The sequence below is a fragment of the Crinia signifera genome, chromosome 1 (genome assembly GCF_055691185.1).
Source record: "Crinia signifera chromosome 1, ASM5569118v1, whole genome shotgun sequence".
NCBI lineage: Eukaryota > Metazoa > Chordata > Amphibia > Anura > Myobatrachidae > Crinia > Crinia signifera.
The window spans coordinates 242,563,305-242,590,329 of record NC_139217.1 but is presented as its reverse complement, the minus strand read 5'-3'; the positions used below and the strand labels follow the sequence as shown (position 1 = coordinate 242,590,329).

The 27,025-nt window shown below is 44.5% G+C and overlaps 1 protein-coding gene across 1 annotated transcript in view; it reads right to left on the bottom strand.

The window, feature by feature from the left end:
- LOC146027623 (uncharacterized) overlaps positions 1-27,025 on the bottom strand; it is a 44,886-nt gene that overhangs the window by 17,249 nt on the left and 612 nt on the right. The window lies entirely within an intron of this gene.

Genomic DNA, 27,025 nt, shown 5'->3' with positions numbered 1-27,025 from the left:
AAAATTCTATAGAAGGAGCAGGTAGACTTTTAGGAGCAGTGGGTCTCCAGATGTCATCCATTCAGTCCAGGTATGAGCATATCTCCCATCACTATTCTAAACCTCTAATTCCAGTACAGGGATTGAAGGTTTGGAGTAATGATGGGAAATATGCTCGGGGAGGTTACTGTCCCCTAGAACATGTCCTCTCTCCAGTGGTGGAAATTAGGGTAGATAAATAAGGGTTGTTCAGGCAATACAGATTGCTCTATATCTGACACTAAGACAAATTTTTGGTTACAGATTTTACTGAGCTGTACAGGAGCATTGATATTTTGCCATGACAGCAAGTTTAGATGCTTTTTAGAGAGAGAAGGAATCAAGCAAAAAAGTGGGTTTGGGTGGTGCGCTATCAACAGCAGCTGGCACTGGGTTGTCAAGCCCAAATATTAAAGAGATAAAAGGAAAAACCAGACGGTTTCTCAAAAAGTTATACAATTTATTAATATACACATAAATAAAAACACATTAAATATAAAATAAAAAATATAGCTAGAGAGCAGTAGATGTTTTGATCAAACAATACGGAGCTCCACATATAGTGGCTTTCTTGTTGAATGAGAAATTAATAAAAGTATATATTACCATCTGATGTTTGACTGATTTTTTGGGGGTGAATAAACCAGATAGGGGTGATGATGGAGTCCCAAATGAGGTTCCCTTGCTGGGATATAGGTTTTTTTCTCCCTATTAGGCGTCTTCTCCTTTAAGCTGGAAATGATTAGGAATATTGCAAAAATCCCATATATTTGTAATCCAATCGGGTCAGGAGATCGTGGACGTCAGTGGGAGTAGGGACATCACTTCATGGCAGATGGACAAAAATCATTCAAATGGCTCAATGCGTTCCCCGGGGAAACGCGTTGAGCCATTTGAATGATTTTTGTCCATCTGCCATGAAGTGATGTCCCTATGTGGAGCTCCGTATTGTTTGATCAAAACATCTAGTGCTCTCTAGCTATATTTTTTATTTTATATTTAATGTGTTTTTATTTATGTGTATATTAATAAATTGTATAACTTTTTGAGAAACCGTCTGGTCTATATATTTGTTCAGCCAGCGCTGGCACACCCTTTTTCCAGAGAAGGAATCAAGACTGCTGATGATCCATCTGGTTCAATTTTTCTTTCCATTGATCAGTATTAGTTAAATATACTATACTAGGACATTATTATTATTTGACTCTGAGTGAGTAGTATTTTACAATATATATTCTGTTTATACATTATATTGAGATATTTGTGTAAAAGGGTTTCATATTGCATGCTATTGGGAAGGATTGCTTAAAGTCCAACATCTAGTGTGAGGAAGTGCAATCAATGTGTAGATGAGTAACGAGGAAAGGGGGAAATTTACTAAGCTCAAATGGCTACAAATATGCCTATTTGTAGCCATTTGTACCTGTTTACAGATGTAAATTCGTATTTTTGGAATTTACTATGGCCGATATATGGGCATTCGAATTCGTATTCCACGTGTATTTCCGAATCCAAATGCATACGCTATTGAAAGAATACGAATCACCATTCATACGAATGGTGATTCCAAATTTACTAACCGGCCGTATGTAAAATACGACCGGTATAGGGCCCAAAAATACGTCTGCAAAATATTTCTCATTTTCCATGCCTATTTGGCTGAAGCCTGCATTCAGATCCATGCAGGCTTCAGTGTCTAAAAATAGAAAAAAAAATGAATTAATTAAAGAAAAATGGCGTGGGGTCTTAAAGTGCCCGTTGGGTCTTACAGTTCTACAACATTGCAAATAGTTATATATAACACAGACACCTGTAAAGTATAATTTTAATTCACACTACAATTACACACACAATACTTGCATATTGGTCCACCGCTGGTCTGTTCCCTTGTCCAGTAGAATTCAAGATTAGAAAATCTGCCCTATTTACGATTTGTTTTTCCCTGACAATACAGCAGATGCTGGTTGTATGCAGTCGTCCGTATTTGTAGTTCTTAGTAAATTCCCCGCGATGTACAGTATCAGTGCTTATTAAGATGGACAATGGCATAAATATAGGTAGCACCACAATATAATTTATATAAATTCTTTATATCAATACATTTTCTATACAGTCATCCATAAATGTTTACAATAAAGACCTATTGAAAGAAAAAAAAGGCCAGGATTGGTCATTCATTGGCGTTTACCTGTCTGCTAGGCTGCGAGTATACAATGCCTAGTGAACAGGTCTGAATCAGTGTATATCACAGTAAACACAAGCCAATTTATCAAATGTCACCCCCCTCCCCCCAAATAGGTTGATATAAATCAAGCAATCATCTGACCTGTTTGTAAACACTAATGGAAACGAGCACTATTTGCTTATGTGTGTATGCATCTATGCAATTGCAGCTGCCACATGGTCAGAAGCAGTGGTGCCGAGGGGGGGGGTCGGGCTCAGGTCCGAGCACACACATTATTTTATTTATTTGGCCACCAGGTGCGTGAGCAGGGTGGCTGGGTCGGGCTGGAAGAAGGGGGGTGAGCGGGGTCACCTCAGTGTGCCACACTTCAATCGGAGCATTAAAAAAAAAGTTTTTATCCCTCAGGTTGTGCTCTGACCAATTAGCAGGGCATCCTGTGCTTTCAATCACGCTGCACCTCCACTGGTAGAGAAGGAGGAGGAGACCATCCCTGATGGCAATCTGTTCCGCAGCTTGTCTCCTCCCTTTCTGAACCTTCACCCCCTGACATGGACATCTTTTCCCACCCACTGGCAGCATAGCACAGGGGGGCTCCACACGTCCCTACTCACCCACCTGGTGCACACCGAGGTGGCTCCTCACACTCCAAGTGCATAGCACACTCCAGGTGCCCATGCACCTCAGTCCGAGCCACCAGCAGCACAGCGAAAGGGCACTTCACTTCCCATTTTACCTGCAGCCCAGCGTCACCTCCCTCCACACCCGGCAGCCATTGCTGCTGATGACCACAGCCTCCACCACACCACTGAACCCATCGTCCTCTGCACTACTGCCACCAAACCCAGCTTCCTCCACACCGCTGCCGCCGGCCAATGCCTCCACAGCACCATTGTATCCAGCCTCCTCCTCCGCACCGCCGAGGTATGGTAGTCTAAAGGTGGCACTTTTCACCCAATTCTGACTGATTAGACTAGAAATTGGATGAATAGTGGCCAAATCGGATGTGTTTGACATCTGATGCGATGCACGGTCCTGTGAGCTTCGGATCAGAGTTTTAGATCATATGTGCTGCACATACAATCTCCGATTCCATCCCTCTGCCTGCAGCTGCAACTTTGCCCTGCTGCCTTCCACCTGTATGTCCCTGCTGTGCCTCTTTCTGTCCCTGGTAATCTTTCCCAGCTTCCTTTCTTTCTCCCACATGTATGTCTCTCTGTCATCACTCTCTGTTCCTGCTGCCACTCAGTCTGTCTTTGCTGTCTCTCCCTTTGCTGTCCCACTCCCTGTCTTTCTTTCCATACTATACTTCACTCTTCCTGTCCTTGCCATCCCTCACTCTCTCTGTCCCTGTGTCCCTCACTCTTCCTGCCATCGCTCACTCTCCCTACCGCCTCGCACTATCCCTGTCCCTGCATCCCTCACTCTGCCTGTTCCTGCCATCCTTCACTCTCCCTGTTCCTGCCGTCTCGCACTCTCCCTGTCCCTGTCATCCCGCACTCTCCCTGTCCCTTCCCTTCTGCACTCTCACTGTCGTCCCCCACTCTCCCGGTCCTTTCCGTCCCTCACACTCCCTGTCCCTGCCGTCCCTCACTCTCCCTGTCACTGCCATCCCTTACTCTCCCTGTCCCTGCCATCCCTCACTCTCCCTGTCCCTGCCATCCTTCACTCTCCCGGTCCCTTCCATCCATCACTCTCCCGGTCCTTTCTGTCCCTTACTCTCCCTGTTGATGCGGTCCCTCACTCTACCTGTCCCTGCCATCCCTCACTCTCCCTGTCTCTCTGTCCCTGCCATCCCTCACTCCCTGTCCCTGCCATCTCTCACTCTCCTTGTCCCTTCCGTCCATCACTCTCCCGGTCCCTTCCATCCATCACTCTCCCGGTCCTTTCCATCCCTCACTCTGCCGGTCCCTTCCGTTCCTCACTCTGCCGGTCCCTTCCATCCCTCACTCTCCCTGTCCCTTCCGTCCATCACTCTCCCTGTCACTACCGTCCTTCACTCTCCCTGTCACTGCCATCCCTCACTCTGCCTGTCCCTTCCATCCATCACTCTCCCGGACCCTTCTATCCATCACTCTCCCGGTCCCTTCTGTCCCTCACTCTCCCTGTCCCAGCTGTCCATCACTCTACCTGTCCCTACCATCCCTCACTCTCCCTGTCTCTCTGTCCCTGCCATCCCTCACTCTCCCTGTTGATGCTGTCCCTCACTCCCTTTCCTGCCATCCCTCATTATCCCTGTCCCATCCATCCATCACTCTCCCTGTCCCTGATGTCCCTAACTCTCCCTGTCCCTGCTGTTCCTCACTCTCCTGGTCCCTGCTGTTCCTCACTCTCCTGGTCCCTGCTGTCCCTCAATCTCCCTGTCCCTGCTGTCTCTCTGTCATTCTACTAATCTGTCACTCTCCCAATCATTCTGTCCCTGCCATCCCACACTCTGCCTGTCTCTCTGTCCCTGCCATCCCTCACTCTCCCGCTCCCTGCTGTCCTTAACTCTCCGCATTCCTGCTGTCTCTGTCACTCTCCCCATCTCTGTTACCTTTCCCATCTCTGTCACTCTCCCCATCTCTCTGTTCCTGCCCTCCCTCACTCTCCCGATCCCTGCCATTCCTTATACTTCCTTTCTCTCTGACCCTGCCATACCTCACTCTCCCCATCCCTGCCATCCCTCACTCTCCCCGTTCCTGCTGTCTCTCTCCATGTCTCTCTGTCTTTACCCCCTTCTCTCTGTCTCTCTCTCTATCCATATGTCCCTGCTGTCCCTCTCCCTGTCACTCTGTCTTTACCCCTTCTCTCTGTCTCTGCTGTCACTCTCTATCCATATGTCCCTGTCCCTATGTCTCTGCTGTCACTGTCTGTCTCTTCATTTTGGCTCATACTGTGTGGCATAAATACATTTTTTGCTGATTCCGTGGGAATTCTGCATCATTCCATATGTATATGGTGTAGTACCTTACACTTAAGGACATGCCCCCTTCTGATTGGCCACACCCCCTATTATGGCATGTACTGAAAAACATTATTAACTTCTCCATACCAAAAATTCCACTTTGATATATATATCACAACATTATTCCAATATGCACTATTTACATAGAATGTAGATTAAGAAGTATTTATAGCAGCCCAAACACTTAATTTCCCTGAAGGATGGGAAATAGAGAAGACAGTGTATACGACAATAGTGAATCAGCGCTGTTCTTAAGCCCACAAATGGGTATTTCAGCTTTTAGCAGAGCTGTAGTTTCCCAAGGTTTGAATCAAGCGAAAAAAAGTCTTATCCAAAGAGATTTACTAAAAAGTTCTTAGATGTGAGCTTGCACATGTCAAAACATTTTTCAAAGTTTTTTTTCAGAAGTACCCAACACGTTTTGTCCTTAGTTGGACTTCATCAGGGGTAATTGTTTCCTGTTAGTGCTCAAGAAGGTATATCAAGAATAAAATATTGAACTAAAACAGGCCTCAGAAGGGAGGCGTGGCCACGGCAGGGCGGGAGTGAGGGAGTTAGGTGAGCGAGCTCCCTAGACAAACCTCCGTCAATGAGTATATGACCGGCAGAAATTAGAAAATATACCTGGTTGCGGGCTCCGTGCATGGAGTGACTGGCTGGTGTAATCGCCGGTGGCCGGAGAGCGGGCGTAAGGAGGTGTTCCCCTCCGTCAGGATCTGCGGCAGAGACCGATGAGTGGTGAGGGAAAGGTGCGCGGCGCCGGGCTGTGACGCGCTGGTCAGCTGATGGCCGGCTGGCGTTCACCCCTCGAGGCGGGCAGCGGCGGCCGCTGAGTGAGAGTCGGGCCGCGGGGATAGCATCTCCCCCCCTCCTCCCCTCGAGAGTAATACAGCAGCAGCACGAAGAAGGCTGCAGCAACAAATTGTGGACGGCCAGGAAAACTGCCTGTCTGTCTGGCGGCATCCTTAAGGTGGGCAGCGGAGGACCTGGAGTGAGAGCTGGGCAGTGGGGACAGCATCCCCCCCCCCCTGTGAGCACAACGGAACACGGCAGCAAACTGTGAGGTGGCAGAGCGGGCAGCACGTGGAGAAGTCAAGTAAGTGGCACCTGAGAGTAAAGAGCAGAAGGAGTATACTGCTCCCCTGGTGTATGCTGCCCTGTACTGGCTAGACAGTAAGGGAGCTGAAGATTGGGGCTGCAGTTGGGCTTGAAGGAAAAAGCACCAGCAAATGTTGTGATAACCTAATGTATGCCGGCTCCAGGGGTTGTTTGAATAAAGCGACTGCTGTACTCATTAATAGATTATCAAGTAAACTCGGCTGGGAAGCCATGGTTATTGGACTTCAAAGGTCTGTCTGAACAAAGAGACTGTTGTACTGGAATTTGTTACAAATCACCTGTTTTTGACTTGAGGGGTCTGCTTGAAACAGTAACTGTTGTGTCCAAATCAGCAACAAAGGCTGTCGCAAACTTGCTGGGATTTGGTCCCAGGGGGCTGTACTGACAGAAAGACTGTGATACTGGAATCCATTATAATATAATAATTCTTTGGTGAACACTGTTGGAACTTATTATTATTTGACTCTAAGGGTCTACTGGAAACAAAGTGACTGCTGTGACTATCGCTGTTGTACGCGAACATACTGTATATAACCTGCCTATTGTGTGTGCTCACAGGGGCCGAGACTGTTAAAAAGTGTGGGCCGAAAAGACCGGCAGCATTTGCGGTTACAAACTGTAAAACGGTATAATTAATCCCCCCTCTGCCAATATAAATACCGGAAAAATGGGGAAAACAGGGAATACAGCCGCAGCAGCGCGACTGGAAAGATATGCCAGGTCCCAGCCCAGCAGTAATTCACAAACCCCGGTCACAACCCCACACAGCACACCTGTAAAGGGTCAGGATCTCCTACCCCCTCCCGAGATATCTTTGCAGCAGGTGTTAGAAGCCATTAAAGGCAGTGAGCAACGCCTTATGGAAAAAATTAATGACGTCCAAATGGATGTCAGTTCTGTGAAACAGGACATTAAAGAGGTTAAAAGCCAAATAAAAGAAGCAGAGACACGGGTTTCCAATTTGGAAGATAGTAATAATATTCTGATTACTAAAGTCAATCTGCTGTCAGAGCAAGTTCGTGAGATTAAGCATAAAATGTCCGATATGGAGGGACGGATCCGCAGGAACAATGTAAGGCTGGTTGGTTTGCCAGAGCGAGAGGAAGGGGCAAACACAACAGCCTATGTAGAGAAATGGATAACGGATAAGTTCGGCAGTGAACCATTCTCCAAAGCATTTATTATTGAAAGAGCGCATAGAGTGCCAACTAGACCATTACCACCTGGCTCAGCACCCCGTACTCTACTCATTAAATTTCTGAATTTCCAAGACAGGGACACTCTACTTCGCCTGGCTAGGGAGAAGGGTCCCCTGGAGCATAATGGCTCGAAGCTATCCTTTTTTCCCGACTTCGCAATCCAGGTCCAAAAGGACAGAGCAAAATTTAATGAAGTCAAGCAAAGACTTCGGGAAAAGGGAATTAAGTATTCGATGATGTTTCCATCTAAATTGAGGGTGGTGGCCAACGGGGAAACCCTTTTTTTCCAGACGGCAAATGAAGCTGCTGCCTGGGTTGATAAATGGACACCGGGTAACTGCCAATTAGCAGCTGGATGCTCGACTTGATAAAGCATATTGCTATAATTGAATGTCTGGGGGGCTCACCGTGCTAGGGTGTGCCATTGGAGAATAGCCTCAGGGAAAAGATTGTGGGTAATGGTAGGGAGTAAGCTATGCCAGAGGGAGGTTGGTATACGGGGTGGGGGGAGGGGGGAGGGGAGTATGTTTAATGTTTTTATGTGCCCAGTTATATGTGTAAATGTATTTGTGATATTCCTCTCTGCACGCAGGCCTAGTGCCCAAACATATTTAGAGGTGGTTGACGAGCTCTTACGAGATTACCCAGATGGGCTTAATAATTACATCATCCTGGATTTGGGGGACGGAGGAGCATATATATTGGCTATTCATGTTATGATTCCCATATTGTTAGTAAATTAACATGGTGGTAATACTGTCTTGGAACATTAGGGGTATAAACGATAAAATAAAAAGGTCATTAGTGTTAAAACAAATAAGGCACTATAATGCGGATGTTACATGTTTGGTGGAAACCCACCTTACCGGGAGTAAGCTTCTATCCCTTAAAAAACCCTGGGGGCGATGGACATACCATGCCCCATTTACCAACACCTCTCGGGGTATTTCGATCTTAGTCAAAAAGTCCCTCCCCTTCGTTCTTCATGGGAAGAAAATTGACCCACTGGGACGGTATATATTCATGGATTGTACTCTGGGCTCGAGACGGGTGCTCCTACTGGTGACTTACATCCCACCTCCATTCACATATGAGGTCTTAAAGATGGCAGTGGAATTTATCTCCACAGCCCCCGATCTATCAATAATATGTACAGGAGATTTTAATAACGTACTAGATCCCAATAAGGACAGATGGAGTAAGTCACCAGCGGGGAGCGGAAGGAGTAATAGAGGATTCGATGAATTTATTAAAAATTTAGACTGGGTAGATGCCTGGAGGGAAAAAAAAACAAATACTGTCCAGTTTTCCTGCTTTTCATCTTCCTATCATTCTTTTTCGAGAATAGATCTGATGTTAGTTTCTAGGAAATTGATGCCTGATGTGATAAAAGTAGATTATAAAAACAGAGGCATATCGGACCACTCCCCAGTGGCAATTGAATTATCAGAATATAAGGGGAGAGAGCAAGGGTTCTGGAAATTTGATGCTAGGTGGCTGGGGAAGTTAAAAGACGAAGAGAAATTGAGGGAATACTGGACAGAATATTGGGAGATAAACAGGGATACCGCATCTAGTGGTGTGGTGTGGGATAGCTTCAAGGCCTATATGAGAGGCACATTGAAAAGTGGCATCTCCGAAGTCAAAAGAACTAGCAGGAACAAAATAATGCAGTTAGAGAAGGAATGTGAAGAATGTGAAAGGTTGTATATCACAAATAAGGATGAAGGGAGAAAAAACACCTGGTTAAAAGCTCAGAAGAACTGGCTTGAGTGTATTGAGGATGAAAACTGCAGGATGATGCTACACGGTTCCCATATCAGATATGCATCCGCTGACAGAATGGGGAAATTTTTAGCTAATATAGCCCAGGCAGATAGGCCATCCAATGTTATTTTGAAGATAAAAGATAAAATGGGGAATGAGATCTCCGATAAGGAAGGAATTGGAGAAGTGTTCAGGGACTACTTTGAGGGAATATATGAATCTAGGGTAAATTATAGTCAAGCAGATATTGGAGAATACCTGGGTAAAATAGATATACCATCACTTCCGTCGGAGGTCACGAGGGAGTTGGATAGCCCACTGAGCATCCAAGAAATAAAGGAGGCAATTAAATCTCTACCAAGTGGGAAATCTCCGGGGCTTGACGGAATCCCAGTGGAGATATATAAAAGATATGTCGATACATTAGCTCCCTTGATATTAGAAACATTTAATGCCAGTTATAATGAGAACAAACTCCCCCAATCCATGTTAGAGGCGAAAATAGTAGTACTGCTCAAGGCGGACAAGGACCCGCTTCTATTAGACTCTTATCGCCCAATCTCTTTGATAAACACGGAAGCCAAAATCATCGCAAAAATTCTCGCTTCAAGATTAAATAAACATATTGATAAAATAGTCAATAAGGATCAAACCGGCTTTATGCCAGGAAGATCAACCTCAATTAATTTGAGGAAGCTCCACAGACATTTACAGAGTCCCAACGTGGATGATCCGTTCCCAGTGGTGATGTCACTCGACGCGGTCAAGGCATTTGATGCGGTCGAGTGGCATTACCTATGGGAAGTGATGAGAGCGATGAGGGTGGGTCCAAAATTTATCAAATGGGTAAAAATGTTATATGCATCCCCCTCGGCGAGAATGGCGGTAAATGGACGAACATCACTTCCATTTTGTCTCCATAGGGGTACAAGGCAGGGGTGCCCGTTATCACCTGCCTTATTCGCTTTGGCCATAGAGCCCCTGGCTTGTATCCTGCGGGGACATCCTGGAATTAAGGGACTAAAAGCAGGGTCCACCATAGATGTAACAGCATTGTATGCTGATGATTTACTAATATTTACTTCTGATGGCACACAAGCAGTGCCAATAGTGATGGAGGAGATAAAAAGGTATGGAGACCATTCAGGATTTAGAGTAAATTGGAATAAGTCCAACATCTTTGCAATAAAGCATGGGAACCAGGGTATGTCCAATCTGGATACACCATTAAAATGGGCCCAAACCTTTAAGTACTTAGGAATTTGGATCTCTAGAGATCCTATAGAGTATCAGAGACTAAATCTAGATCCATTAATAATATACTTAACTAACAAAATCAAGGTATGGCGGAGGCTACCCTTGACAAATATGGGCAGAGTAAATTTAATTTCAATGGTAGTGCTTCCCAAATATCTATATGCTCTGCAAAACGCACCACAGTATGTCCCAGAATCCTTCTTCAGAAAAACCAATAGCCTGCTCTCCTCCTTTATATGGGGTAATTCGCGCCCCAAAATACAACTGGCGGCATTAATGAGGAAAAGGGATGGGGGAGGAATGGCCCTCCCGGACCTCAGACTATATTATATGGCAAGCCAATTGGTGTCCTTAGTTGAATGGATGGGAACTACATCTCAGGACGAGGGGATTCATGACCTGTTGAGCCAGGAAGATAGAGGGATAACTCTGATACAGAAATTGGTAAAAGGGCAGGTAAATAGGAAAGAAACTCCGATACTCACCCAAGCGGTAAAAATATGGAGGGAAGCGGGGGCGTGGCCTGGCGGGCTTGCTGAACACACGCACCCTAGTGAAGCTCCCGCAACCCAACTCTAAAAAAAAGCCCTTTCCTCGACCAACCAACCTTCTCCCACCCTATACCCTGTCCACATACCTCCCCTCCTGTGCCCCGACCGAGGGAGCCGCCGGCTGCGGAGCCGGGGTGTGCTTTATAGCACTTCTGCGGGTTGCGGCCTGGTGGACCCTCTGAAGCCGGGACCTGAAGTTCAGGCGCTGGCGCGTCACCTCCGGACGCCAACGCGGAGGGAGCAGAGTGATCCCCGAATCGCCCGACGGCAGAGAGTACACCCGCCCTGCCTGACGCGGGTATCTCCGGCGTCTGCTCCTGTAACTCGCCGCAAGTTGTGACCTCCGCGAGGATCGCTGACAGGCAGACGGGGGAGTGACGCACCTGGAAGCGGGACAGCGCCTCCAGCAAGGTGAGGAGGGAAGGGGTCTGGCGGTGTGCCCTGGGGACCGACGGGGACACCCATGCTGCAGGACCTTGTCATTCAGGTCCCAAGATAGTATACTACAGTTGCGGCCGCCATCTTCGCTGGGTGACACTGCCCTGACCTGCGGGGCTCTGACAGACCCTCCACTTCTACAAAGTGAGACACAACTTGTGGCACTGCAACGCATTAGAGCCCTACAGACCCTGGGGCTTGAATATAAATAAAGATTATCAGGCTATTGCTGGCAAAATGAGATGCTGTGTGAAGTTGCCATGCTGACCTGGTCTTGCCACACTACACCATCATCTTTATTACCTTGGAACGCCATCTTGTGGTGACAGAAGATAAGACACTTTGATATATTATTCCACTGCTAAACCACCCAAAACCATATACTGAACAGGCGGCCTGCCTCGAGGGGGAAGAAGACGCCGTGCATAGCTCCCTCACCGCACCTCGCATCGGCGACGAGCCTCCCGGGGACAGCACACGCCAGTGACCACCTGCTGATCCCGTACACCGGGAACTAGTGAAAACAGCCGCAGCCTTATCCCCGCCAGACTGTGTCGTGTGGAGTGAGGCTCCCCCGACAGACGGGCGCTGGGCACACTATATCACAGGTACCAGGGCACGGCTGGGAACACCTGGGGGTCTTAGACGCTAACCCAGAGGGTAGCCCCAATTGGAAAGAAAAAAAAAAAAAAAGAAAGAAATAAAACAGGTTGAACACCACCTAACATAGAGCTCTGGGGCTGATATCCCTGTAAACCTCCTGTCCCTACCAGAGCCACTGCAGCCAACGTAAAACAAGCACTTCTCCTCCTACACCCCAGGGACCTAGAGACTCTGGACAAGCAGTCTTCTCTACCCTCTGGCTGTCACCCGGACACCACACATATTGCTCTGCCCCCCCCAGACACACACCTCTTTCCTACCAACTTGGCCTGGAAAAGCCTAGCCACAATAAAAACGCCCCAGGACCCCTGGCAGTGGCATCATCCACCTACCCCAGGGCAAATAGACTGTACCACTCACACGCGAGGCAGCGGGGATAACACAACCCCTCCTCCTCCCTACATGTCTCCCGGCATCCGCTGCTCCTTACTCCAAATCTCCACACCTGCAGTCACTTTCCTGACCCCACCAAACCTGACCGCTCAGGACCTCTAGCCTAAACTCACACTTGGAAGCTCATCAAGGGGCCACGGTCAGCTATTCCCCTGGCACCGGAGTGATTATGCAGCACCTGTGACTCACTGGAGACTAAGGTGGGAGGAATCACATAAAGGAATGCTTTAAACCCTGTACTAACTTTCAAGCAAGAGTTATTTCTACCTCTAGATACCACCCAAGGGACACCCAACCCCCGTTTCTTTTCAACTCAACAGACTCACATCCATATTAAAGAGTCCTTCACCGCCTGAGGGGTCACTATGTCACAGAAAAATCGTAAAAGTTCAAGTAACGCAAAACCAAACATCCTAAAAGCGTGGGAGAAGGCGGGTTCTCTTTCAAAACTCTCGCCTAGGCCCGAATCAACATCCGACACGGAAGATAGTCCACCCTCTGAAATGACTCTCTCTGCAAAAGATGTTGTGGAAATTGTCACCAAGACAATCCAAGCAGAGATGAGAACAGTTCTTGCCGAGTTCAGATCGGACATCGCTGATCTGGGCGCACGCACCGACACTCTCGAACAAAAACTCGACGAGGTCTGCAATTATCAAACTGTCGTAGAACATGAGATATCGGAGATCAGATCTGAATTTGACGCCTTTAAAGACCACCTAGAGGATCTCGAAAACCGAAATAGAAGGAATAATATACGGATCCGAAACATCCCCGAGACAATCTCCCCTGAGAACATACACCCTTATCTGGAGGCTCTCTTCCTGCACCTGGTCCCAAGCATCCCTAAAACTGAACTCTTACTGGATCGCGCACACCGTGCACTAAGAGCAAAACCCCAACCCTCACAACCTCCCAGAGATATAATTCTGAGATTCCATTATTACACCACCAAAGAAAAAATAATGGCGGCAGTCCGTGGTACACCCTCGATCACCTACGCAGAATCCCAACTACAAATATTTCAGGATCTATCTCCTGTCACTCTGAAGAAAAGGAGAGACCTGATTAACATCACGAAAGCCCTCAGAAATCACTCAATCAAATACAGATGGGGATTCCCGTTTCAAATGATTGTCTCTAAAGATGGAAACACCATGGTGGCATGGTACTTAGATTGCCCGCTAGTCTTAATTCTACTGCCAATTATATTGTGTTGTTGACGTTATTATAGGTACTAAACTGTATTGGATACTGATAACTATTTTCCACCTACCCTGTAGCGACCCCCTCCCGTCGCACTCATCCTCCTATCCCTCGGGTGTCCCACCCACTAAAAACACTCTTCCTTCTCGACCCGCCTAGAGAGTGGGTCTGCCCTCTCCTATCTCAACACCTGTAACAGCATTCCTCCCACCCACCTCCTAACTGTGTACCCTGATGTCACTTGCACATCCCCAATTCCTATCTGTCCTGCGCCACGCCCCCCCTTACGGACCCTACCTTGATGGTGACGTCCCTCCAAACCCAGAGACTCTCCCAACCTGTGGGGGAGCTCAACCCTCTCACCACCCTATTTCCCACCTGTCTCACCCCCACCTCTTTCCCGTCCTCCTACCAATAGGCTGGGGGAGGGAGGCCGGCTCTTATTCTCCTAACCATATTAGCTCCACTCAATTCGATCCTCCATGAACCTAAAAATTATTTCTCTTAATGTCAACGGCCTCAACTCACCCACGAAAAGAGCGATGGCTATCCAATTTATAAATAGACGCAACCCAGATATTGTTATGTTACAAGAAACCCATCTAAAACCTCCACATCCGTCAATCTCTTCCAGAAAATACCCTCATGTCTTTTACTCATCAATGTCCGCCAAACGTAGAGGTACTGCTATTCTCATCCACCGCGATCTCCCAATTAGCATTGAAAAAGTCATTTCAGATGATAAGGGCAGATTCATCTTATTATCAGGCAAAATCAACCAGTCACCTATCATTCTGGCCTCCGTCTATGCCCCTAATACGCAACAAAGCTCCCTATATTCTATCTTTTTCTCTAAGCTTGCACAATTTAGCCCATGTCTCACAATTATTGGAGGAGATTTCAATGCCACCATACAACCTTCCCTAGATAGATCTCAGTCTAACTCAACACTACCCAACCATGCCAGACTCTCCAAACGCCTCCTCGCTCACTTAACAAAACATAACTTATATGACTCCTGGAGAGTGCTATACCCCTCATCACCAGGCTTCACTCATTTTTCCCCCCCACACAATCTACACACCCGAATTGATTATATTTTTGCAGACACTACTTCCGCGCAAAACCTGATAGACGCACAGACGATCCCAATCACCTGGTCGGATCACCTAGCTCTAGAACTTACCATTCGATCCTCCCTCCAACCCCTCACAAAACAATGGCGTATCAATGACTCTTTACTTCTCAAACCTGATATATTATCAGACCTAACCTCATCCATCTCAGAATTTTACTCCCTAAATAACACCCCTGAAATCCCCCCCTCCATCTTATGGGAAGCCCACAAGGCCACAATTAGAGGCAAATTAATCAGCCTAACAAGCGCACAAAACAAAGCCACACGCAAAAAAAACCAGGACCTAGAGGCCACCCTCACTTCTCTAACCCAAGAGCATCAACATCATCCGTCTCAGCAGACATACCTGAAAATCTTAGCGATTAAAGGCCAACTAAACCAACTCCTTTCCTCTAGAGCCGCCCAAGCCTTACTATGGGCAAAACAGAAATTCTATGAAAAATCTAACAAAGCAGACTCCTTATTAGCATCCCAACTTAGGGCCAAACGGACTAAAAATAGAATCATGTCCCTAAAATGCATGGACGGATCCACCACTTACAACTCTGACACAATGGCGGCCCAATTCCGCGCTTTTTATGAAAACCTATATAACCTAGACTCCGCCGACCGCCCCATGTCCTCCAACCCAGGGGATTTAGACGAATACTTGATCTCCTGCCAACTCCCCAAACTGACCACATCTCAAGTGGAAACATTAAATGCGCCCATCACAGAGGATGAGATCCTCGAAGCTATCAAAACCCTACGCCGCTCCGCAGCTCCTGGCCCCGATGGTTTTATCAACCTTTATTATAAAAAATTGGCCCAGCCCCTGGCGCCAATGCTCACCCTTTTATTTAACTCCCTTCTACAAGGCCACCCAATTGACTCAGCCACCACCAGGGCTAATATAATAGTTATCCCCAAGCCCGATAAAGACCCGACGGACATGGGCAACTATCGCCCTATTTCCCTACTTAATTCTGACTTAAAGCTCTACGCCAAAGTTTTAGCAAATCGCCTAGCCCCACTACTACCTACATTGGTCCACCCGGACCAAGTAGGATTCATCCCCAACCGCCAAGCTTCAGATAACACTAGACGCCTAATAGATCTAATCCATGTCGCCAACGAAAGATCTTTGGCAGCCCTGGTGGTGGCCCTCGATGCTGAAAAGGCCTTCGACAGAGTGGCCTGGCCTTTCATTCGAGGCACCTTGACACATATGGGCTTTAGGGGACCTTTCTTAGATGGCATACTAGCCCTATACCACAATCCCTCGGCCTCTGTGCTGGTAAACGGACTTAAATCAACCCACTTTAATATAAAAAATGGCACACGCCAGGGGTGCCCACTCTCACCTCTCTTATTCGCTCTAATTATGGAACCTCTCGCCACCCGAATCCGTAACAACCCGAACATCCATGGCATCAGTATAGGAAACTCACATCATAAAATCGCTCTCTATGCTGATGATGTCATTTTAACTCTGACCAACCCTTTGACCTCGATGTCCGCCATTTTTCAGGAAACCACAACATATAGCACATTCTCTAACTACAAATTAAACGCCTCTAAATCAGAAGCCTTAGATATTAACATCGCCCCTACCGACCTCTCCATCCTTCAAACAAAAATCCCTCTCCGCTGGCAGCCTGATAAAATCAAATATCTTGGGATCTATCTCCCCAGATCATACAATGACCTCTACTCGGTTAACTTTCCCAAACTATTTGCTTCAATAAGATCAGATCTCTCTGCCTGGAATCCACAATTCATCTCTTGGACAGGTAGGATGGCAGCGATCAAAATGATGATTTTACCCCGGCTATTATACTTATGGCAAACTCTCCCCATACACATCCCAGTCAAGATCCTCAAACACCTCCAAAGGGATATTAGTACTTTCATTTGGGCGGGGAAAAAACCCAGAGTTAAACTACGCCTCCTACAAAAACCCAATAAAACAGGAGGCCACGGTCTACCAGACATGCTTAAATATTACAGAGCTGTCCATATTGCTCCCTCAGTCTTATGGCACGCCCCTCCCTCTCAAAGAGTCTGGACACACATTGAAGCCTCCTTCATCTCTCACTACTCGCTATCCTCCCTCCTATGGATCCCTCCCACCTCCCGTCCCACCCTTACTTCTCTTTTGCCTACTACACGTCACACAATCAAGATATGGGATCTATCCACTAAGCTCTATAAATTACGCTCTTACCATTCATCATTAACCCCACTATGGAATAACCCAGCCTTCCCGCCAGGGACAAATAATAGCGCATTCAAACTTTGGACGAAACACAACATCCTCTTCCCAGCAGACATTTCCCCTGCATCTCCCTTCCCAGACTTTGAATCCCTCCGATCCAAATTCTCGTTTCCTCACTCCATTTTTTATCAATATTTGCAACTACGCCATTTCTGTAACTCCCTTCCCCAGACTCAGCCCCCCTAAAAAAAAACAACACTTGAATATCTATGTAGGCAACCCCAAATCACAAAGAAGCTCATCTCAACCATTTATCAGATACTGCTCTCTGTTAACCAACCCCAAAAGGAAAAACACGAATCTGATTGGGAGACTGACCTGGGTGAAGAACTCAGCTTAAACACATGGGCTAACATCAGAATGGCTGTTGCAAAAAGCTCTATTTCAACGCGAATTAAAGAAAATGCGCATAAGGTCTATTATAGGTGGTATATGGTACCAACCAAACTGCACTCTATTTACCCCTCTTCCTCTCCCCAGTGTTGGAGATCATGCGGTCAAGAAGGATCCTTTCTCCACACGTGGTGGGGCTGTCCAATCATTCAGTCCTCCTGGCGGGAAGCCCATGAGTTAATTAACTCGGTACTGGACATACAAATTCCCACCTCTCCCTCTTTCTCCCTGTTACTAAGACCAATCCCACGCTCCCAACCGGCATCACAAAAACTGATCAATCATATTCTCAACACAACTAAATGCCTGATCGCGAAAAATTGGAAGAGCCCTACAGCTCCTTCCAAATCTACCATAATCAGTGCGGTTTGGTCCACCTACAAAGTGTAAAAGATTACCGCATTCTTACATGATTCCACCCCTTCTTTTATTAAAACCTGGTCCCCATGGACAACCTACTTTCAATCTGAACCCCCGTTGACATATCTATAATGTTCTGGATTATCTTTCCTTGAAGCTCACTTGGAGATTGCCGGCTTCCCTTCCCCACCTCCCTCCCCCATCTTCCCCTTTCTTCTTGCTTCTCTCACTCCCCCTTTTACTTCTCCCACGTATACTCCTCCTGGCCCTACCTCAGATTCCCTCCCCCCCCCCCATCTCCCTTTTCCCCTTATTGCCCACCCCCCCCTCCTTCCTAACCATGATCAACCTTTAGGTCTTTATACGCAAAGAAGTGTATTTAGCTTCTGATAAAAATGTATCTCTTCAGACCTATCTCAAATTTCAACCAGCACCCAGTGATATGTAATCTCTGTGTCTGTTATATTGGTTGTAATGTTTGTGTGATTATTGATTTGAAAAACTCAATAAAAATTTAAAAAAAAAAAATATGGAGGGAAGCGAATAATATCATGAAATTTACGGCTCTGGATATGGAGTATCCATTGGACATACCCCGGGGAATTAGGGAAACTAGAGAACATCAAATATCTCTGGCCTGGGGAAAATTGGGGATAACCAGGTTGTACCAAATCTATGATAACAACAAGATCAAGTCATATAGCCAACTACAAGAAGAGTTATCTGTGCCTTCGGGCTACGCCATTAGATACCTCCAGCTAAGGAGTGTGATGGAGGTACAATTCAAGGAACACCCTCCGGTATTCGGGGACTCCCCAATTAAGAAAGTGTTAAGAGAGAACAATAAATGTAAGTTAACATCTAAGCTATATAACATGTTGTTACAATCAAAAGTGGGGGATATGGATGAGGTGAGAGAGAAATGGGAGGGAGATGTAGGTCCTATAGGGACAGAGGAATGGACTGAGGCGAAGGCAGCAGTAGCGAAGGCAACAAACTCAATCAGAGTGCAGCAGGTGCAAATGTATGTGCTGCATCGGTCATATTTAACGCCGCTAAGGTTAATAAAGTTTGGAGGAAGAACCTCGGATAAATGCCCAAAATGTAAATTCTCCCAGGGAACCTTTTACCATCTGATCTGGGAATGCCCGCACGTGCAGGAGTTTTGGGTTAAGGTTAAGCAAACAATGAGAGACATGGGCATTAATGAAGAGTGGTTATCAGTCAAATGTTGCCTCTTGGGTATGTTCGCGAGTAGAAGTATAAGTAGGAATACCAAAGCTCTGATTATAAATATATGTGCCCTAGCGAAAGTAATGATCGCCAGGATCTGGCTGGCTGACATAGGGCCAGACTATAAGAAGTGGGAATCGTTGGTGGACTATACAGCTTCACATGAAAAATATATATATGTGCACAGGAACACTATCAGTAAGTATGAAAAGATATGGGGCACATGGGGCAAGGGAGCCCGACATTAATATTAGTATATCAGATTTAGTTAAATCAATTAAAGTAAATTCACAATATATTACTAAAATATAATATAAATAAGGGGGGGGGAGGGGTTAAATCACACACAGTAAACTGTATACGCAGTAGAGTGCACAACACAATAAGAAGAGGTAGAAGAAGAAAGGAATAGGAATAGAGATGGTGAAGGGGTTAGGGACAACTTAAATATTCACGTAGTAAGAGAATTTAGATAAACACAAACACCACTTCGCAAGTTGAAACACATAATGTGAAGGTATAGTCCATCAGCGACGAAACATGCAAATATGAGCCATATAGGGCCATATGTTTCACACATAAAGCCTAGGGGGTATCAGTCAGGAAGATATAGATCTGTCTCAGGGGTAGATAGAAGCATGATGGGTATAGGTAATGAGTAGTAGAGCCGTCCAAAGGTGGTACTCAATATACGGAAAATGGATACTAGGCTAAGTGCAGGCAGAATGGGATAGGATAGAGGGGAAGAAGAATGTAGCTGGGCAATGTGGGATGTTTGTGTGTTATGTTATGTGAAGTCTGTTGTATTTTAAGGTGATAATCATTAAGCATTAAGCAAGCAAGTCATGGCGTAGATATATGCAGGATAAAACATCCGATCTAAAGGCATTTAATGGTAGTATGTGGCTGTACGCCTGATAAAATGTTATAATGCAACACTATAAGATGATTGCTGTAATGGTTGAAATGTATGTTTATGTATTATAAAATTAATAAAACATATAAAAAAAAAAAAGTCTGAAGCAGACTCAGCCATATGTTAACCCCTGTGCAAAGATTGTTTCCTAGACCCAGTTCCCATATTTTACTGATCAACCTTATGTGAGGGACTGTATCAAATGCCTTAGCAAAATCTAAGTAGACAACATATACCATGTTACCCAGGTCTAGGTTCCCACTCACTTCCTTACAGAAGCTAATTAAGTAAGTTTGCCATAACCTATTCCTCATGCTGGTTCCCATTAATAATCTTATTTACCCCAAGTATTCATAAATGCACTCCCTCATAAAACCTTTGAGTAATTTTCCCACTATTGACATTAGACTTAAGGGTCTCTAACTCCCTGTATGTGTTTTATTAACGGTTTTGTTATAGGCTGATGTACAGTAATAGGCTCGGTGCCTAGGGACTGGTGAATTGCAGACAGAGTTCTTTTATCCACCAAAGCCTAGATCATACTAATCTATGCAGTGCTTTCAATCAGACTGAAATCAAATAAAAAAAAGATGTGGACTGAAAGCAGATATCCTAAAATATAGGCACTCAAACATACTCTAGTAAATGTGATGTTTTTGCCAGTGAAGTAATATATTATTGTTGCAGCATAGTGTGACATTCTAGAGGCTTGTGCGCTTCCAACTTGGGGGTTGCTCCTATTAGCGCCGAAGGGTGCGAGGTGCCGTTCGTGTGCCATTTAAATGCTGAAAATGGCACCCGATTTAAGCCGATCTCACACCCTTCGCTGGGCCGAATTCTCTTAAAATTGCTTACACCCCTATGGAGGTGCAAGCACTTTTTAAGCGGATTCAGTCTGCTGTAAAGTGTGCACGGTGCCGTGATGATTCGCGAGTGCGAATCATCCACACCTAATAGGATCAACAACAGTCAGGGGATGGCCCTTTGCTGTTTTAGCATGACAAAGCAAAGTCCCCCAGTGGTTTTGCCAAGTAAAGGTTCTTGTAGCTGAATGGATGTATATAACAATAAAAGAGTGAGCAGTTAGCGCTGATCCCCGACAACCCCACTGCCCCGTGGTAGTGCAATCCATAGCCCATAGGCTACAATGGGCTATCGCCAATCTCCCTGGCGGTAGCCCAGGGATGCGAAGCTCTGCTGCCCGATAATACATTGATACATCGGGCAGCTTCACATCCCCCTATAGAAACCTATGGGGGATGCGGCCGGCGGCAATGCAGGGGGGATCGCAGCAGGGATCAGAAATTCCTGCTGCGGCCCCCCTATGGTACATTCTAGTGATACGTAATATCTGTGGAAAACCCCTGAAATGTTTATTTATTTTTTTGGTGGGGGGAGGGGGAGGGTTAGCCGCAAATATTGAATGATAAACAATAGATTAGGTGATTGTGTATGTAGTGAAGATACAAAAGGTGACCACCCCTGGCTTTGCAGCTAGGCTAGAGGCTACTGATATCATGTGAGTGCTTCGCTATATAGTCTCAGATAGTAACAATGCAATCACAAAATTTTGCAATTGCATCGTGGGGCAGGACCTGGCTCTAGTTTTACTAATCTTTGCAAAACCGCAATTGAAGATGCATTAGGCCCCTTGATTGTGCAGTTATTGTCACATGGACCTGGAACAAGATGCTGAAGACTTCATTACCCGGTAAGAAACCTCTGAACCAGGAGGGGTGTTATGTTGACATTATATTGTCATCCATGTAGACATGATGAATATTGACATGGTCACTGTCAACATGCTGAGCATACGGACATGCTGCATGTCAACATTCTGGCCATGTTGCCATTCCCTTGTTGATTTATGTCAACATGAGAACTGTTGACCTTACACTCCACAACAGTACATTACATGTGTCTTGTACACAGTGTGCACCAATAATATCTATTTTTGCTAAAAGCCAAAAAGGAGGAAGAGCCCGTCCTTATTAAAAGTATAAGATTACACTCAAGCAGTGTTAGACTGGTGCATGAAGGCCCAGTGGGGGAGGGGGAATGAGTTGGTGGGCATACCCCCCAATTATCACAATTTTTGCATGCAGAGACTGATAGTTGGGAGTCCTCTCTGCCTGCTGTGAGAAATACACACTGCGTGCATACGCATAGCACCTATTTACGGAGACAGGGCACAGGGAGCATGGCCAGTAGCTTATAGTGCACTGGCCATGACCCCACAGCGGCAAAATGGTCCATGATCCCTTTCAGAAACGCCCAGCAGTCCCGGGTCCTGAGACCATAATGTTGGGAGGTATGATGATGGGGGACCATGTTTAGAAAATTCCTGGCAGGGTCCCTTCATAAATATATAGTAAAACAGCTTGTGAATGCATGATAATGTGCTAGATTAATAACAGAAATGCACTGTAGAGAATATACCATAGGCATGTGTACTATAAAATAACATACAGTTCTGGGCAAACGTTTTAGGCACATGTGGAAAAATGCTGTAAAGTAAGAATGCTTTCAGAAATAGAAGTATTTATAGTTTATTTTTATCAACTAACAAAATGCAAAGTGAATGAACAGAAGATATATCTAAATCAAATCAATATATGGTGTGACCACCCTTCAAAACGGCATCAATTCTTCTAGGTACACTTACACAGAGGTTTTGCCAGAACTCTTCAGGAAGGTTGTTGCAAACATCTTGGAGAACAAACCACAGATTTTCTTGTTTTGAGGACAACAATAATCTTGACCAAATCCCCAATTCCAATTCTGTAATGCAGCTCTAAATTTTGCAAGGAACCTCCACTATACTTCTCTGTTGCCTGCTGACACTCATTTTTGTACCGCTCTCCAGACCTTTGGCAAGCAAACTGCCTTCTGTTACAGACAAAATTTAGATGTATCACTCCAGAGCAACTACTGCCCTTTTTCTGCACCCCAGTTCCTATGTTTTCGTACATAGTTGAGTCCAGTACTATTTTTCTGGAAAAAATAGGTTCAGGAACTCCAGGTCTGGGGCGGATCAATTAAATAAATAAAAATATATATAATAGAGAGAGGGAGGAGAGATAGATGTATATCTTGTATTTAGAAACAAAGGCACTCACAGGTTACTTTAAAATAAAACTTATCTTATGGAAAGTACATTGTCAGTTCCTGATGATGTCATATTTAATTAGAGGTACAGGAACTGTGTTCCTGCTGGTTCCTGCTGAAAAATAGCACTGGTTGAGTCACTTGGCTTTGATTCCATGGCAAAGTAATGACTATTTGGACACAATTCTTCATTGAAGACCACTTCTGGCCAGACGTCTCCTAACATTTGGTTGGTGTTCCTGGGTTCATTGGTTTGTGCCTGTTCTGAGCTGATGGCACACTTGGACTTTTTCTGAGTTCATGATGTGTCTTTCATCTGGTGCACTAAATTTCTTTGGCTGACCAATGTGTCTATTGTCTTCAATGTTGTTGGTTTCTTTGTGCTTCTTCAATAAAGTTTGAATAGCATGTCTTGATTCAGTATCAGAACCTTGTGTCTTGTTGTGCTCAGTCTTGCGATGGTGTATGACTTGTGGTATAAAACTGACTTCTACAACCACAAGCTCAACTTTGTAGCAGAGTTTGATTTTTCCTCACACAGTTTTAAGCGTTCTACATAGCTGTTTATGTTTCAATTATGTGTTTTAACTTATGTACAGTATGAAAATTCTGACCATAATCACCTTTTTTTGTATAATTGGTTAATCATACACCACTATAATCCAACAAAATCCCTGACTTTATGCAAGTGCACCTAGAAGATCTGATGCTGGTTTGAAGGCAAAGGGTGACCACACCAAATATTGAATTGATTTGAATTTATCTCCTGTTCAAATACTTTGCATTTTGTTAATTGATAAAAATAAGCTTCTTTATTTTTATAATCTGCCTAAACATTTGCAGAGTATTGTATGTATAATGTATAACTTAAGTGCACAGTCTGGAACTGATCCCAGGCATGTGTGTATGTGTGTACAGTACATCCAACTCTGAACTGGTACAAAAATGGAAATGGTTATATGCCACTATACAGAGCAGTGACTTCCTTTAAAAACACCATCCATTTTATCCATTTTCCCAAAAGGAAGTCTAACTTTTTACTTTCTAGACAGCTCCATATCTCTATCTGTCAAATAACTGCTCATCTACAATATTGGCCTTGTGCATGTAAAATCTATACACAATGACCCAATTCTAGGGTCATATTTGCTAATTACAATCTACAGTAAGTCATGATATGATTAATGAGCAAAGTTATAAGTATCTTTGGTATGTATAAGTCCTAAGGGAAGTCACAAACTCTGACTCATCCTGTCAGTCCCCTCATGGCAGAAGCATTGACCATCACCCTTGCATTGTACACTCACCTGCTAACCTTAACTCTTTGAGTGCCAACATCTCTGTGAGCAATGTGCAAAATATCCGCTAAAATTGCCAGCGTCGCTCACATTTGTTAATAAATGTAAAAATATATAATGTGTAAGAAAATATTATATTTACTATACAAGGTAAACACTACAGGTCATTAGGATGAATAAAAATGTTTATTTGGCAATTTTCACACCTATTTTGACAAATTCACTTGGCACTATAAGGTTTAATAATGGGCGCATTAAAAAACAATAGACATTATGTTGCTCATTCACTGTTTTACAATCATCCTACCCACTGGTGCTCTAGGCAGCCTCCTATGTTCACCTAATACTAGCACTGGTCCTGACCTCTTTTTAATATTGTATACATTTTACCTTAGATAATGACATTAATAAGATTTACACTATTGAAAAAGTAAAGACATTTTCCATGATAAAAGGATGAATCTTGAATAATCTGTGGAAATGAGAGGTCATCTGTAATTATAATGCTCACACTTTTATATAACTACCAATAAACAGAAACCATTCAACAACATTCACAGGGGCAGACAAACTTGCATGCAGTTTTACGAGATTTACACACAAACACATGAAGCACACAGAGACACAATTCTTTATGTTTGTTTTAATGATTTCAGAACACTTTCAAATGTCATGCCAAGCTCACAGGTGCCTGATACAATTATATTAGTAGCCTTGCAACATTAGGGCAGATGTATTAAGCCTGGTAACATTATAAAGTGGAAGGTAATAACGCACCATCCAATCAACTCCTAACTGTCATTTTTCAAACAGTTACTTTTCTTGTGCATTTTCACCTTCCACTTTATCACCACTTAGGGGGTCAGATTCTCTAAGCTTCAAAAGTGATAAAATAGAGGGGTTTATTCTAGTTCATTCTTTCTGACAAAATCCTTCTTAGATGGACAAAACCATGTGCACTGCAGGGGGGCAGATGTAACATGTGCAGAGAGAATTATATTTGGGTGAGTTATTTTGTTTCTGTGCAGGGAAAATACTGACTGCATGATTTTACACTTCAATATAGATCTCACTTTGAAGTAAAACCCCAACCAAATCTAATTCTCTCTGCACAAGTTACATCTGCCCCACCCGCAGTTCACATGGTTTTGTCCATCTAAGAAGGATTTTGTCAGAAAGAATGGACTAGAATAACCCCCAGAGAGTGATAAACAGCCAGCCAATCAGCTCCTGCCTGACATTTTTCAAACACAGTCTGTGTCATGGCAGGTAGGACCTGATTGGCTGGCTGTTTATCACTCTCCATTTTATTACTTTTGAAGCTTAGAGAATCTGGTCTTATATCTTTACCAGGCTTTTAACATCTGCTCTTTTTTGTTTTACTCTTACTAGTGATTTAAAATGTTTAGCATAGAGCGGTTACTGTTATACTGCTTTCACATTAAAAAATGCAGGATCACACCAGGACTTTAAAACGGTTCCGTCCCGATGCAACCACTCATTGTGCTCTTTCTGGCCCCCTTCGGTGAATCGGCAATATTGCCGGTATGCTGACGTCATGCGGGCGGAGTGGCGGAGCATCAACGGGGGCCGGGGAGGAGACAGAGCTTGGAGCTGACGCTGCTCCAAGCACTGCCTCCTCCATCAGTGTGAACGGGAACCAAGTTGCTTGACCCTATTAACCCATTCACACAGCACAGCAAATCGACAATGAACCAGTAAGAATCCTGCATTTTTACCCTTTCATAATGCCAGATTGATGCCTGGTAAGCCCTTTCAGATTTCACCTATTACCGGGTTGAACCGGCAACAAACCAGCATGAACCCGGTAATTAGGTGCGATCTGAAAGGGATATACTTGTTAAACAGGAATGACTAACTCTGCCATGTCCATTAGGGTTTTCTACCAAAGCAGTATTTGTTAACTACCGTCAATAACCTAATTATGACACATAATTAAAATTATTATTTTGTGCTAGACTGCGAATTCCTATTGATTTTTTCAACATAGTCTTTTAAAAGTACAGTAATAGCAAAGAGGAGAGCTATAATACAATTTTTGTAAAATGTATATCTATTTCCTGAAAACATTTTTTTTTTAAGTAAGACATGATTTGGGTTAATTATGTATACCATATTATAAAATGCTCTATGAATTGTTGCCTTTAATGAGTAATGTATACAAAATCTTATTTTCGTGCTTTGATGAAATTTTCCCATTTTGAGAAAAATAAACCACATTCCCATTTTTTAGTTAGTAAATAATGGATCTTCAGCTGTAGAATGACAGTTACACAATGTGCCCCACTATCCTGTCCAAATGGATTTCTGGATTTTTAGTTACATAACATTTGGAGGTTGCTCACTTATGTATCATTAATTAACTCTTCCCTTGTTGCTGACTTGTGCATATGTTATGACACATCTATACAAAGTGACTGTATAAAGGATTTTAACCCTTTGAGTGCCAACATCTCTGTGAGAGATGTGTAAAATATCTGCTGAAAATCCCAGCGTCGCTCACATTTGTTATATAAAATCAAATAAAAAATTTTGCCTAAAAAAAAGATTATATTTCCTAT